Here is a 13,419-nt window from a genome sequence, read left to right as displayed (position 1 = left end):
GAATCCCATGACTATTTAAAAGGTAAAATAAAAATCTGTGAAACAAATGGAATGAAACTGGCTCCAATAAGAATTATGACCACTTTTACTAAAATTAAGAAAATACTTTTTTATTTTGTAAAGTATTTTACAAGTAATTTGTAAATTATTTTATAAATAGGACTCTCCTAAAATTTTGAAAGTAAAAGACTAAAATAACAGTAGTGTAACCTCAGAGGTCCAAGTGAAAGTGGAGATCCATTTGGAGAATTTGACTAGTGGGTATAAAATAGTGGATGGAGTACAGGATATCACCCAGACTACTGAGTTTCAAAGTAACCTTAGCCCAAAGTTCAGCTCAAAACCAGACCTGGACAATGGTTATAGAATCTAGAAAGAGAACTGGAATAAGGAGGTAAAAGTAGGAGAGGGAAGAGGCTACAAAGGTAGTGCCATGCTGGGGAGGGGCACCGGGGTTGGCGTGAACGGCAAAGTCTGGTAAGAGTACAGGATCTGATGGTACTACTTAAACTTCATCTCATAAGAATTACCGATTTTGAAGACGTTTTAACCACAAAAACATTTGCATCCAAATGATTTCCTTAGTACATGCATGTCCTTTTCCTTACTAAAAGGAAGATGGTTAAGGTGGCTTAACCATCTTCGGAAATGCTATAACTTGGCTTGTCCCATCAAAAACCAGAGGTCAGGATAGATTCTAAAAAGGTAAAACCTAAATTAATATCTAAAACTTTTGAAAGTAAAGTGTTACCTTACTGTTCTATGTTAGAACGTGACTTCCAAATGTTTCATCTCTGGTGCTTGCCTAAATTTTGAAGGCCGAGTTTCCGTGGCTAACTAAAGGCAAAGTCAATGTCCTTTATTAACATTTATGGATCACCTACTAAGCACATACCACCAGGCTCAGTGCAGTGTATGTGGGGAGGCAAGAGGGGGAAGGGGAATAGGATAAAAAGAATTAAGAGCTATAATCTGTGCCCAAGAGTACTCAATTTGAGGGGACAAAGCACATGTAAACAATAACAGTAAAAATCAAGCTATTAGTAATTATTGAGAGTAAGTTGAAAAAAAGAGATAAAGCACAAGAGGAAAGAAAAAAAGAACAATGGGCTGCAAAAACTAAAATCTGCATTTTATCCCAACCGGTTAGTAACTTGTCTGAAAAGCTTGGGCAAGACACCACTCTGAGCCTGAATTTCTTCAGCAATAAAACCATGGGATTGGATCAATATCTTTAAGGGCCCTTTCAATTCTAACCATTTATGCCACTATTTCTCTTGACTCTATGGCTCTACTAAAAGGAATAATTACAATGGTCCTTAAACATTGCATATTATTTTTACTTATAACCTCACTTAGAGACGGGAAAACAGAATGTTTAATGTGCTTTTAACTCCAACAGAACTATTAAACTGAAACGAATTTAAAAACTAATAAAAGCAATTAAAACAGCAATAAAATCAAAATTACATTAATTTAATATGATGCATGACTACTCTATGAAAAACTTTTGTTCCTAACTTGAATACGGTATCAGTTGTGATGATGCAGGTTCTTTAAGTTCAGCATTCTACTTACCACGAGCGTCTGAGGACTCACCTCTCCTACCATTCTTCTCTGCTAACCACTGAAAAACCTTTGTTCTTACAACACGATGTGATGTTGCCCCAAAGGCATAATTTATTAATTTTACCCTCATGGTTATAAACAGAATTGCAAATCTGGGCATTGAAATCCCATGTTAGAATATTGTTTTAAGGTGTTGGTTATGATGATCTTGAAGAAGCTTTTATTATTTTCTTTTAACTTATCACCAAAATGGAAATAGGGAATTTAAAACTTCTAATATATTACTTTTTTTCTTCTTGCACTTCTATGTATTTTATACATTTTCTACGATAAACATGAATTTTTAACCGAATGTATGAAATGACAGCTTTATTGAGACGTAATACACATACCAAACAATTTACAATGTACAATTCAACAGTTTTTAGTATGTATATTCACAAAGTTGTACAACTAGGCCACATCGATTTTAGAACATTTTCACCGCCCCCAAAAGCAACTCACTATTCCCTACTCCCTCACTACCCACATGCCCAGTAGTAACTTTCCATTCCGTCAGCCTTCCCCTCCCCCCATCCACAGGCTACTACTCAACCACTAATCTACTTTCTGTCTCTATGGATTTGCCTATTCTGGATAGTTCTTATAAGTATGATCATACAACATGTGGCTTTTTGTGACTGGTTTCTTTCATTTAGCATGTTTTCAAGGTATATCCAGATTGTAGCACATATCAATACTTTCTTTTTTGCCAAATAATATTCTGTTGTATGGATAAACCACACTCCATTTACCCATTCATCAGCTGATGGACATTTGGGTTGTTTATACTTTTTGGTTATTATGAATAATGTTGCTATAAACATTTTTGTATGGGTTTTTTTGAACACCTGTTTTCAGATGAATTGCTGGGTCATATGCTAATTCAATGTCAACTTACTGAGAAGCCGCCACACTATTTCCACAGTGGTCACAGCACTTTACATTCCTATCAGCAGTGTACTAGGGTTTCAAGTTCTCTATCTCCAGGTATGAAGTGGCATCTTGTTGTGGTTTTGATTTGCATTTCCTTGATGGCTAAGATGTTGAGCACCTTTTCATATGTTTATTAGCCATTTGTATATCTTCTTTGGAAAAATATCTATTCAGATCTATTACCCATTTTTTAATTGGGTATCGGTCTTTTCACTTACTGAGTTATAAGTTGCATTATTTTTACACTCAGAAAAATCTTTTAAAAAAGTATTGAACATATGCTTATGTATTTTTTTAAATCAGTAAGAATGTGGCTGAGAGTTAATATAAATATTGAAGACTATGCTAGTGGAGACACTTTCCTCATTCTTGATGTACTTCCTTTACTCACCTCTGGGGAGGTGGACTGATTTGTCTGCTTGGTACATTTGGTAATACCTAAGCTTGACTGGTTCGTCCACCTTCTTTCCTCCTTGAGTGAGCCTGCCAGCAGAGAACACACTCTCTGCTGTTTTGCTGGGCAGGCCTCCTGAACAAGAAAAGACACAGAGGTGGCAAGATTGAATCAAAATAAGAAGGAAAGATTAGTTAGATGGAAAATAAGGAGAGGTGGGATGGGACAGGTATTTTGGTACAGAAACCAAGACAACGGGCTTTTAGAGAGAACTGAGTGTGACAGCTGTCTGGATGGGAAAAAGTGTAAGAAGTAAAAAAGTAGCTAGAGGCCATGAGGAGTTGTTGCCTTTCAACGTGCCCACGCTGCTACTCCAGTTCAAATTCCAACTTTTTTACAATCTCTTGGCAACCCATCTCTCTAACTTTATTCCCTACTACTCTCCTATAAAACCTCCTTTCTAACTGAAATGGACAATTCATTTGCCTCTCAAAATAACAAGGATTTTTAAAAAATGAGAATATGTAATACTGGTGAGGGTTTAATGAAATTTGAATTGTCACATGCTGCTCAATTTGAATGTAAATTGGCATAACTGACCAGAAAACAATTTCACAACAGCAAGAATATTAAAACAATTAAGAACTAGTAGCTGTATTTCTGGAGATCTATGCTGAATAAGAAATGTTCTGAATACAAAAAAAAAAAAAAGAAAGAAAGGGAAATTCTCTATGCATAAAGATGAACATGAAGGCATTATTTTAAAGGCTTATTTTGTTCTTGGGACTGTTCTATATATTCTGTACACATGATCTCAGTTAACCCTTTTACTCCTATGAAGTATTACTTCCCCCATTTACAAATGGAAAATCTAAAAGGTAAATTAAATAGTTTGTCCAAAGTCACTCTGGCAGTGACAAACTGGAAACAACCTAAATGTTCAATAACAGGGTAATGACAAGTAAATTAACTCATACCCTAAATGTTACAAAGCCACAAAATATGTACGTTAAGAATCTATAATAAAATGAGGGAAGTGGAATCTAAAACAAATCACAAATATGATCTCAACTATGTTTACACACACTCCAAAGAGACTGAACGTAAATATCAAAAACTGTTAAAAGTTCTTGTTCTTAGTTGATGGGAGTACAAGTGATTTTTTTTGTTTGTTTTTTTTTGCACTTTTCCGTATTTTGCATATTTAAACGTATTTTTATACTCCAAAAACCTTTTAAAAATTGTTGAATCAAGGACACGATAATGTTTCTTTAACAATCACTAGGAATGCTACAGAGTTAATCTATTAATATTGCTCACCTCTTTAAAAAGAAAATAATTCAAATAAATACAAGGTTATCACAACGATTTAGCAAATTAAAAACAAAATGTCCCATTTACTAAGTGCTTTCTGTGTGCCAAACCCTGTGGAAGGTAATCACATTGACACGTATGATCTCGTGCATTTAATGAGATCTTTTGGAAAGTGTTTATATACCGTTTCTGTGGACACCCACTACCTTAGGACTCAAACTATTTTAGAGTATCAAAGAGTCACCTGATATAGCTGCCAATTACCTAGAGAAGCAGGAGTTCCTACAAAACCAGGTCTCAAGGGCATAGAGTAGAGACACTCCATGCAGAACTCTACAGATCTTAGAAATGAACTTGTCTGAATTGCTACAGAACTTTTCCCTACAAGTTTGCCAGACCCCAAGTCAAAAAAGGTAGCATTTAAAATTCTGGTAAAAATGAAGAAATAAAATTCTACACAACATTTACTGAGTTGCTTATAAATTATACTAATAAAAAAATATATTTCCTTTCCTTTCTTAAAAAATTTAAAATGAATCTATCTAAAGCCAATAATGACATTAAGAAATAAAATTATGTATATATATTTGGGAGTGTATTTTTCATCAAATGTTTTGGTGAAAGGGCTTACTTCCTACAGTACTTAGAACCATGATGATAACCTACGAGCTCAAACATTAACTATTAAGCTGATAGGAACTAGTGCTAGGTTCAGAGTCATTTGCAAGCCACCATATTTCAAAATATTCACTAAAATGTATATGGATGTTGTAATATGTACATACATACGTATATTGTACTGTGTAGGTTCATACAGATCAGCAGTAAATTAACTTATGAATTCAACTTGGATAAAGAACATCATCCATAGGACATCAAACCCAATTTTAACACTTTTAAAATCATAAAACCTCTAGCTTACTCTCTACTCTTCTTTTGAACAAAAACTCCTTATTTCTATCATTTCAGAAGTTATGACATTTCAAATTAGTTTAGGCTGATATGTTTACCTTTAATTAAGGCTCTCGCCATCTCACTTAGTCCTTTTAATCCATCTTGCACATCAGAGGCAGATCACTCTTCAGAAAACATCACCTCTGTGTTTTACTTACTAAAAACGTGACACACTTGTGGAATGAATATTTCTTCAAGTCTCAAAATCTGTAATGGCATCTTATCTCCTGGTCAACTTAACCAGCACCACCCAGCCTTACGCTTCCATTGAGCATCAAAACAGTCTATCCATCTCGGATGAGTCAACATCAACATCCCACTACCGATATCCTATTACCTGGCTCCAAATTCCTTTTGTTTTTACTCTCAATTCTTTCCTGTCATTTCCTCTGCTGCCATTACCTAGTTCAACCAACATCAAGACCTCTAGATTCCTGATTTGTTTTTTCATTAGTCAGCCTCCTCCTGACATTACTTTCCTATGTAGCATTGAATCCATGTATTATCTCTAGCTACTTTCTCAGCCCTCTTATACTTCTACCACATCCGCCCTATAAAATCCCAGTGCTGATCAATCTAACCACTATCTCTGCTCTTATATCAAACTGCTTTCTATTACTAAAGAAAACCATAACTATACAGATTGTTAACTCTATAAAAGCAGTACCATCCAACTTCAGGCGGAGCTTCACTGTTGGCCTGACGGCCGTCCTTATAGAGCTCCCAGGGCCATATCCTCTAAAGCTACACTTAACCTTTACCATTGGTCTCTAGTTCACTTCCTATCCTCAGCTCAGCAGACAGTCTCACCTGGACCATAAGTAAACACAGGTTATCAGATTTTAGTGGTGACCCGTATTTCCTCTCTTATTTCAGTAGAAGAATGTATTTATCTATCTGCTGTGCAAGGATGTCTTTCTACCTGGACCCATGTTCTCACCCTCTTCCACCTCGTCAGGTAGCATGTCTATGTAATCAACCTATCTACGGACCCATCTCTCTCACTGGGTAGGGCATCCTTATAAAACGCAGGTCTCTTTTACCCTCATTCCAAATCTGTGAACAACTCTTTGGACTTCCAGGGAAAATTCCAACATAAGAATTAATCATCTTCTTGTAAAACACACCGACAGCAAACAAATAATAAAAAACAAAGTATCCTGTATGGTACTAGAGAAGTATAAAGAGTAACTTCTAAAGATATAAAAGATAAAAGGTAACATATTTGAGGGAGATTTATTTTTTAAAAGAATCACTATGCCTTTTCTTATGAGATAATCTATTAAATTATTTTGGTAATAAATAAATTACTAAAAATGAAGCTTATATATAGGGATCTTTAGAAAACTATAGCTCCTTATAACAGGTAGAGATTTATAACTAACTAAATTCAAATTAATTTTGTGGTTCCTATTCTTTCTTAGGTCATGGACCCTTTGAAGAATCTGATGAAAGCTAAGGATTCTGAGAAATTCACATGTATTTCCACTAAGCTATAAATTTTATTTCAGGGGCCTTCAGATCCCTTGAAGCCTATTCCTGAGCCCTAGGTTAGAAACTCTGATTGTTCCTAATAAATTATAGTCTATCCATGTCAAATAGGTGGCTACTATTTTCCATTTCTACAATAAAATATCTAAATAAATATATGACATTAATCCTTAACCTGATATTTGACATAATGATGACAACACTGATTCGTGTCTACCACACAGACAGACAGGAAGGGAAATAGGTGGAAAAATAAATATGCTTTCTTATAATTAGTCATTCAAGAAATGGATTTTGATGGGGTTTAGGGAAAAGAAAAAATTTCAGAGTAAGGCAGTTTATGCTAGATTTGAAATTCTAAGAAAAGGATAAACCAATAGAGAAAAAAAAATTGTCCCAGAGGAAGCTAACTTCCAATGCTTTGGAAGATAGCCAGTAGAATATTATTTTTTCCCCAAAAGATGTTTTATTTCAGTGGAGGATATTCCCTAAACATATATGAGAAAAAAAAGACAATTATAGCCTAGCACAGTACAGTATCGGTGCATTCAAAGTTTCCTTGCACTCAAAGTTTCTTCTTGGCAAATTCGTCAGACAGCATAAGAAGGATGAGAGAGATAATGGAATCTGAATGCTAAATTAAAATTCCTGTTTGACTTTCATTATACGAAAACCACTAATTTTGGAATAAACTTGTTTTCCTGAAGTTAAAATTTATTTACCTTTTTCCTCTTTGGAGCATTATTATTTTTGTAACAGAGAAGGAAAGAGGAAACAGGGAAGGGATAAGACTTGTACTCCTACCCCTCCTTCAAGTTTATAGTAAACCATAACCTGTCCTGACTTTTTAGCTTTCCATGGAAGACAGAACGGGAAGGTTGGTGGAAGGCAGAATAAGCTATAGGGGCATTCTGGATATCCTTTCATATACTGTGAGGAGCTAGAGCAAAATGGACACTCCAGCGAAGGCTATACAAAATACAGGGTTTTATAGAAAGTATTACACAACTACATGAAAGCTTTAGTTATAAGACAGGTATTATTAGAATATCTGTTTCCTCGGCCTAGATAAGTGTGCCTGGAGCAGAATTTTTCTTTATAGCTTTTTTCACACACATAGGTAAACTCTTTTGTGCCTGTCAGTAAAGGCAAACAATATATATACATGAAGGTCAAATCCCTGCTGGGGTTCCCTAAGACACCCCTAGGTTTTCCCTAGTCATGCAGCTGAGAAAAGACAAGAAGCCTGCCGGCATCAAAATCCACAAAGTTATAAGTAACCAAGAGGCCATCTAATATAAGAAAAACTACCTCCTGAACTGAATGAAATGAAACACTTTTTTTTACTTTAGGTTAATTTGAAATAGATCTTTCTCTGGCTTTGGTCAAATATAAGACCTATAGATCCATTTTAAAACTAAAGTTCAAAAGTAAGACTAATAAGACAAACAATCTTTTCTTTCCTCAGTCACCAATCATTTGGTAAACATTTAACAAATGATTAAAATAAGGAAGTCATAACACTACTTCTAATTCTGGCTCTTTACAAAGCTTACCCAATGCTGGAGGTTTAACTAATTGTCATGACAAAGAACTCCACAGCAAAAACAAACAAACAAACAAACAAACAAACACACACAAAAGGAACCTAGTGATTGTATTGTAAATTGTTAAAGAAAATAAAGCCTGATGACTGAATTTGAATTAAGAAGTCACAAATTGGTATAAATAAAGTCTTTTCCAGGAGACTAAATTTCATAATTTTCGAATCAGCATAGTTTCTACAAACTTCCAATGCTCTTTTCATCTGAGCTGAACTTGAGGGAGGAAATCAGGTCATTTACTTGGTATGAATCCTTTTACAATCTGATTTAAATAAAACTTTTTCATTCTCCAAAAATGAAACAAAACAAAACAAAACAAAACCCCAAAAAGGTACTCTTTGGTGCTTCATAAAGTAAAGATAATTCTGCTAGACTTCAATAAATTAAATATATCTTCACGAATATAAGTTTTCATTGAAAAATCTTAAGCAATGTGTTTCAGTTCACCTAAATTCTTTTTAAGATTTCACTGTAAAGTAGTAATACCTACAGAAGAGAAAATAGTGAAGAAAAACAACGCATGCATAAAATCAAAATATACGTGGTATGCTCTCAAATACCCAGGAACAACAGCCTTCTTTATCTTACCATAAAGCTCACATATTTTAAAGAAATTATTTCAAAACCTATAGTATAAAACCTTTTAAAATGTTAGTTTGCCTTCAAATTAGAAAACCACAGCCACCTAATTCACTGGGTTTTCAAAATGCAGCTAACAGAAAAAAATAATTATTTAATCAAGTAGCAGTTTCTCAGGAAAAATAGTCTAACTATCCTCATAAGAGAACTTAATACATATGACAATTACAAAATATTGTTAATTCCTAAAATCTCCTAGGTACTGTCAAATAAAATGTCCAATGCCCAAATGTCAAATTGGTCACTTACTGCTTCATAATTCTTCCTGCAATTAAAAAGGAAAAATAACCATGATTTGTCAGTATTTTGACAGACACACACTGTGTTTCCATTCTACGTGGCTAATGATGATGAAAAACAAGAAGTCCTAAGGGATGGCAGGGAGGAGTGGCTTGATGGCAAAAAGTTTCCATCTATGAATACGTTAAAGAGGAGAATCTCAAAACTGTGACAAAACAATTTTAAAAACCTCAAGCTATTATAAGATTCAGAATTTTTTAATGATGTATTTCTTTCTTTCTTTTTTGGATTGGTCAGACATGGTGTTTATCTTTATTTTTTATTGCAGTATAATTGACTAATGACATATTTCTAAAAGAATATTACAAATGAATTATTTCAAATGCATGAAAAACAAAAGTATTCCTTGGTTAAAAGGAAATATAATTCCCCCCAAGGGAATGATTCCTAAATAAAGAAAAGCCTGAATTCATGTGAATCTTAAAGGCCATAAATTGGAGAGAATGTAAATGTATTAAATGTACAATTTAATATAAATGTATTAAATGTACAATTTATCAAGAAAAAGATCCTTGTAGAAGTCACTTAAATCGAATTAGAGCTCTTTTTAAAAACTGAAAATTGCCAAACTATCAACTATTCTTCCTGAAATAAGTAAAAATAAATAAATAAATAAATAAAAAATTGCTAAGACTAATCTGTAGGCACAAAAAAATGCATTCTCTTTCTTTATCCAATGAGCATGGTGTCAATGAATAGCCATTTGGATTTAAATACAAATAAAAACACTATATTTTCCTACATAACATACATGTATCCTTATGGGGACAAGCAACATCCAGTAACTACCCCCTTCCCTAATTCTTTGATCCTCTAATACTCTGTTCACTGCCAACACTGTGCCAGGTCTATGACTAGATTTTACCAGGGAATTTAAGATTTCTTTATACCATAAAGGTTGGGGAGGGGGCATGTTTCTTGTATTAAATTACACTGAATACTAATTAGGCCTTACGATGAATTCTGACATTAAGTGTAGCTGTAAAACAGTGTAGCTAAAGCAACATTTAGGAAAGTTTATTAGAATAAAGATGTCGAGATAAGAACAATGGTTCCATTGAGGTCAGTTACCTGTAGGGTTACCTTTCCAATAGGATTATCTTTCACTTATAACAGCTCTGAACAAGAGAAGTTTCCATGAAAATCACCACCTTTCTTGCAAAAACAGCTTAAAGCACATATACTAACAATACGTCAGTAGCTTTCTATAAAAACTGCCATATTTCCTTTTAAATTTACCTAAACCACCTAACACGTGTTACTCTTCTGCTACTATTCAGGCTCCCAGTTTTTAAAGCCAAAAATCATACCCTCTCCCTTTCTAAATTTTGCATTAAAAAAAGATTTTATCTTTCCTTTGATAAGAAACACCATCATACAGAGAAGCACATTTACGAAACTCTTAGCCATACCTGAAACTGATTCAGAAAGTAAAGCTACAACAAGCAGGTACGACCTGTTCACGATGAGGTTCCATCTTCCTGTTGGTCGTCAAATTCTCCTATTTAACACCAACAGATATGGTAGCCAAAGACTCATACAGTGCCTTGACAGATTGTTGACGGGAGGATGTAAATAATTGTAACAATGACACCCCAGGAAATGACTGAGCACTCTATCATCTTATGACCCTCAGTAAACGTGCACTGTGCATCTGTTCATCCTCCTCAATGTTGACACACTCAACACAGAAACTTCTCAATTTGACTATGGCAGCATTTTAGGGAGGAAAAAAAAAAATTAGTTTGCCCCATAGAATTTACCCCAGACTCTCAGGGTAAGAATATTAGTGAAAATTAGTTTCGTCTGTTTCTTTTTTTACTTTGTTAACGTGACTAGGAAACTTTGCATTACTTTTGTGGCTTGCATTATCTTTCCATTAGACAGCATCTCTATAGCCCTACAGCCTTAATTCTCACTGCAAACAAGAACTATCACTTGACATTTCCCAGTTACAATTGCAGTTTAAAAGCCAAAAGAATAAGTGGTCATTTTCCCTTCTCTACCAATTAAGATAGGAATAAAAATAACTTACGAAGAATGTAAAAATAATCAGAATCACTGTGCCCTGACACCATTTTAAAGAAAGATTACCTTGAAAAGACAAAAAAAAAAAAAAATAGCACAGGATGTAAGAACCACACCTCTTAAGAAAGACTGAAGTCCACAAACCAAGGTTTTCTAACAAAGGAGGTCTAAAAGCTGATTATTAGGTTCATTTTTAAAGTGAAAAGGACATTTCGTTCATTTCCAGCAGCTGGGGTCTCAGAAACAAAACTTACAAGATTTCGTCTCTATTATTCAAGCACCTTCAACCACAAATAAGCCATTAACACTATGAAAAGGGAAATAATTATCATAATGTAATTCTTTTTTCCAAAACCAAAAGAAAATAATACCACTCAAAGGCAAAACAACAAACTACCTCAGTTTCTCTAAGGCTGAGTAGGCTACCTTTGGTCCACAAAACTATGAACCAGAAAAGCATATTTTAAAGTAAGTGTTTTTTTAACCACAACTTTGTAAAGTATATTTTAAAACTGAGAAACTCAACAATACATTCTATGAGTGAACCGTCTCGTCCTCTACCATAACACATCATTCTGCTTTATTTGATTTAAAAATATTTAGGCCTCCAGGGCTCTTGGGAAAGACAAATCCGTGTACTTCCAAACCTATGAAAAACATTTTTTTTAAGGGGAAAGGGGTGACAGCTTAGTAAAGGATGGGGACGGTAAGCTTTCTTAGGTGTTCAGAGGATGCAAAAGTCACTTATAGAAAACTGTCAATACTGTATTAGAAAGATTAAGGAAATTTAGATCAACGTGTCCCCAGGGCTTCTACAACAGTTGATCAGATACTTTCCATAGTGTCTTAAAAAATTTATAGTCCAAAAGAGGCCATATTTGACTGTCAATTCTTTATCCATTTGAGATTTACCAGCTGAGTATAACCTTCAGATTGCTATTTGCTACACGATACATTCCTTAGATGCCTTTTCCTTGTGCATTTAAATGCCTAGCTCAATTGCACAGCCAACAGAGTAAGCAGAAAGGATTGTACATATTTTTAAATAGGGAGCAGAGTGTCTGCAGTTTCCTGCCTTGGTGGAAAGGGCAACGGGTAAAGCTCTGAGTATATTCCTTGAACAACTGAAATCACTCGCAAAGAATCGAGTCTTCTAACACTGCCCAGTAGGCAAAAAGACTGCCAAAATTTCCATTAGAGCATCCTATTTTTAGTCCTTGGAGCTGGTCTTTTAAATTGCATTCCACAGTCCAATGTGTTTGCCTAAGTTTATACAGGGAACAGAATAAACTTCCTAACTTCTCAATCTTTTTTAAGCTCAGAGAGGAATTTTAAGCTTTTAAAATTAATCTTAATTTTTTAAATCGTAACTTTAAATCTTTTAAACATTAAAAATTAAGAAAATGTTGGCCCAGAGAGAAGAATGGAGGGGAGACACCAGGAGGTTCTTGACAGCCAAAGTGTGGGGGGGAAAAACAGGTACGAAGGAAAATAGCCATCATCCACCAGGGTGGAGAGCCGGGGCTGTGGGCAGCAGGACAGAATTGAGGCACAGTGGAAGCCGCAGGCTCCTGGGGGAGCCGGGAGAGGAACGACTTCTGGTGCCGGTGCCCTAGAGGGAGAAATTGGCGCGATGCGCAGGAACAGACCACAGAGGCTAGAGAACAGAGAGGAAATCAGGGGAGCGGAGAGCGGGCGGAGGTGGGGGAACCGGGATACACCTCACCCAGAGAGCGGAGGCGGCGCAGCCGGAGGACAGCGCAGGGGGTGGAGCGAGGGGTTCCAAGAGATTTTGCACCCCAGCCGCGAGCCGGCCGGTCCCTTGCATCCGGCTCTCCCTCTTCTCACCTGGCAACTGGAGTCGAAGGAGAGCTACCGCTGGGCGCCGGGGCTGTTTCCAGCCCCACTCGATGACATGGCGGCCGACGAGCTGTCACAGAGGTTCTTGCTCAGGTCTCCCGCCGCTCTGGTGGAGGAGACACCTCTGCCTTCCCGCCCCGCCTCCCTCTGCGCACCCCTCCCGGCCGGGCAGCCCGCGACCGCGGAGCATAGAGCGCGAGCGGCTAGAGAGGAAGCGCAGAGGGCGGACAACCATAGAGTACACAGCCTGGATGGTCCGTCTCCTCGTCAGTCCACTCACAGTCCTCCCGC

The 13,419-nt window shown here is 36.1% G+C and overlaps 1 protein-coding gene across 3 annotated transcripts in view; it reads right to left on the bottom strand.

Moving 5' to 3' along the window:
- CNST (consortin, connexin sorting protein) overlaps positions 1–13,377 on the bottom strand; it is a 91,723-nt gene extending 78,346 nt beyond the window's left edge. For 2 of the 3 annotated variants that reach the window (XM_011384518.2, XM_023525647.1), the window contains exon 1: positions 13,117–13,377. The gene's annotated coding sequence lies outside the window, so the exon portion shown is untranslated. Of the gene's footprint in view, positions 1–12,994; positions 13,086–13,116 lie in introns of those variants that run through there. The other variant, XM_023525646.1, reaches the window with a different exon arrangement.
- Positions 13,378–13,419: the final 42 nt, after the last annotated feature.

Source organism: Pteropus vampyrus, unplaced genomic scaffold (genome assembly GCF_000151845.1).
Source record: "Pteropus vampyrus isolate Shadow unplaced genomic scaffold, Pvam_2.0 Scaffold584, whole genome shotgun sequence".
Lineage (NCBI taxonomy): Eukaryota > Metazoa > Chordata > Mammalia > Chiroptera > Pteropodidae > Pteropus > Pteropus vampyrus.
The sequence above is the reverse complement of the archived record's forward strand: the minus strand, read 5'-3'. Positions and strand labels throughout refer to the sequence as shown.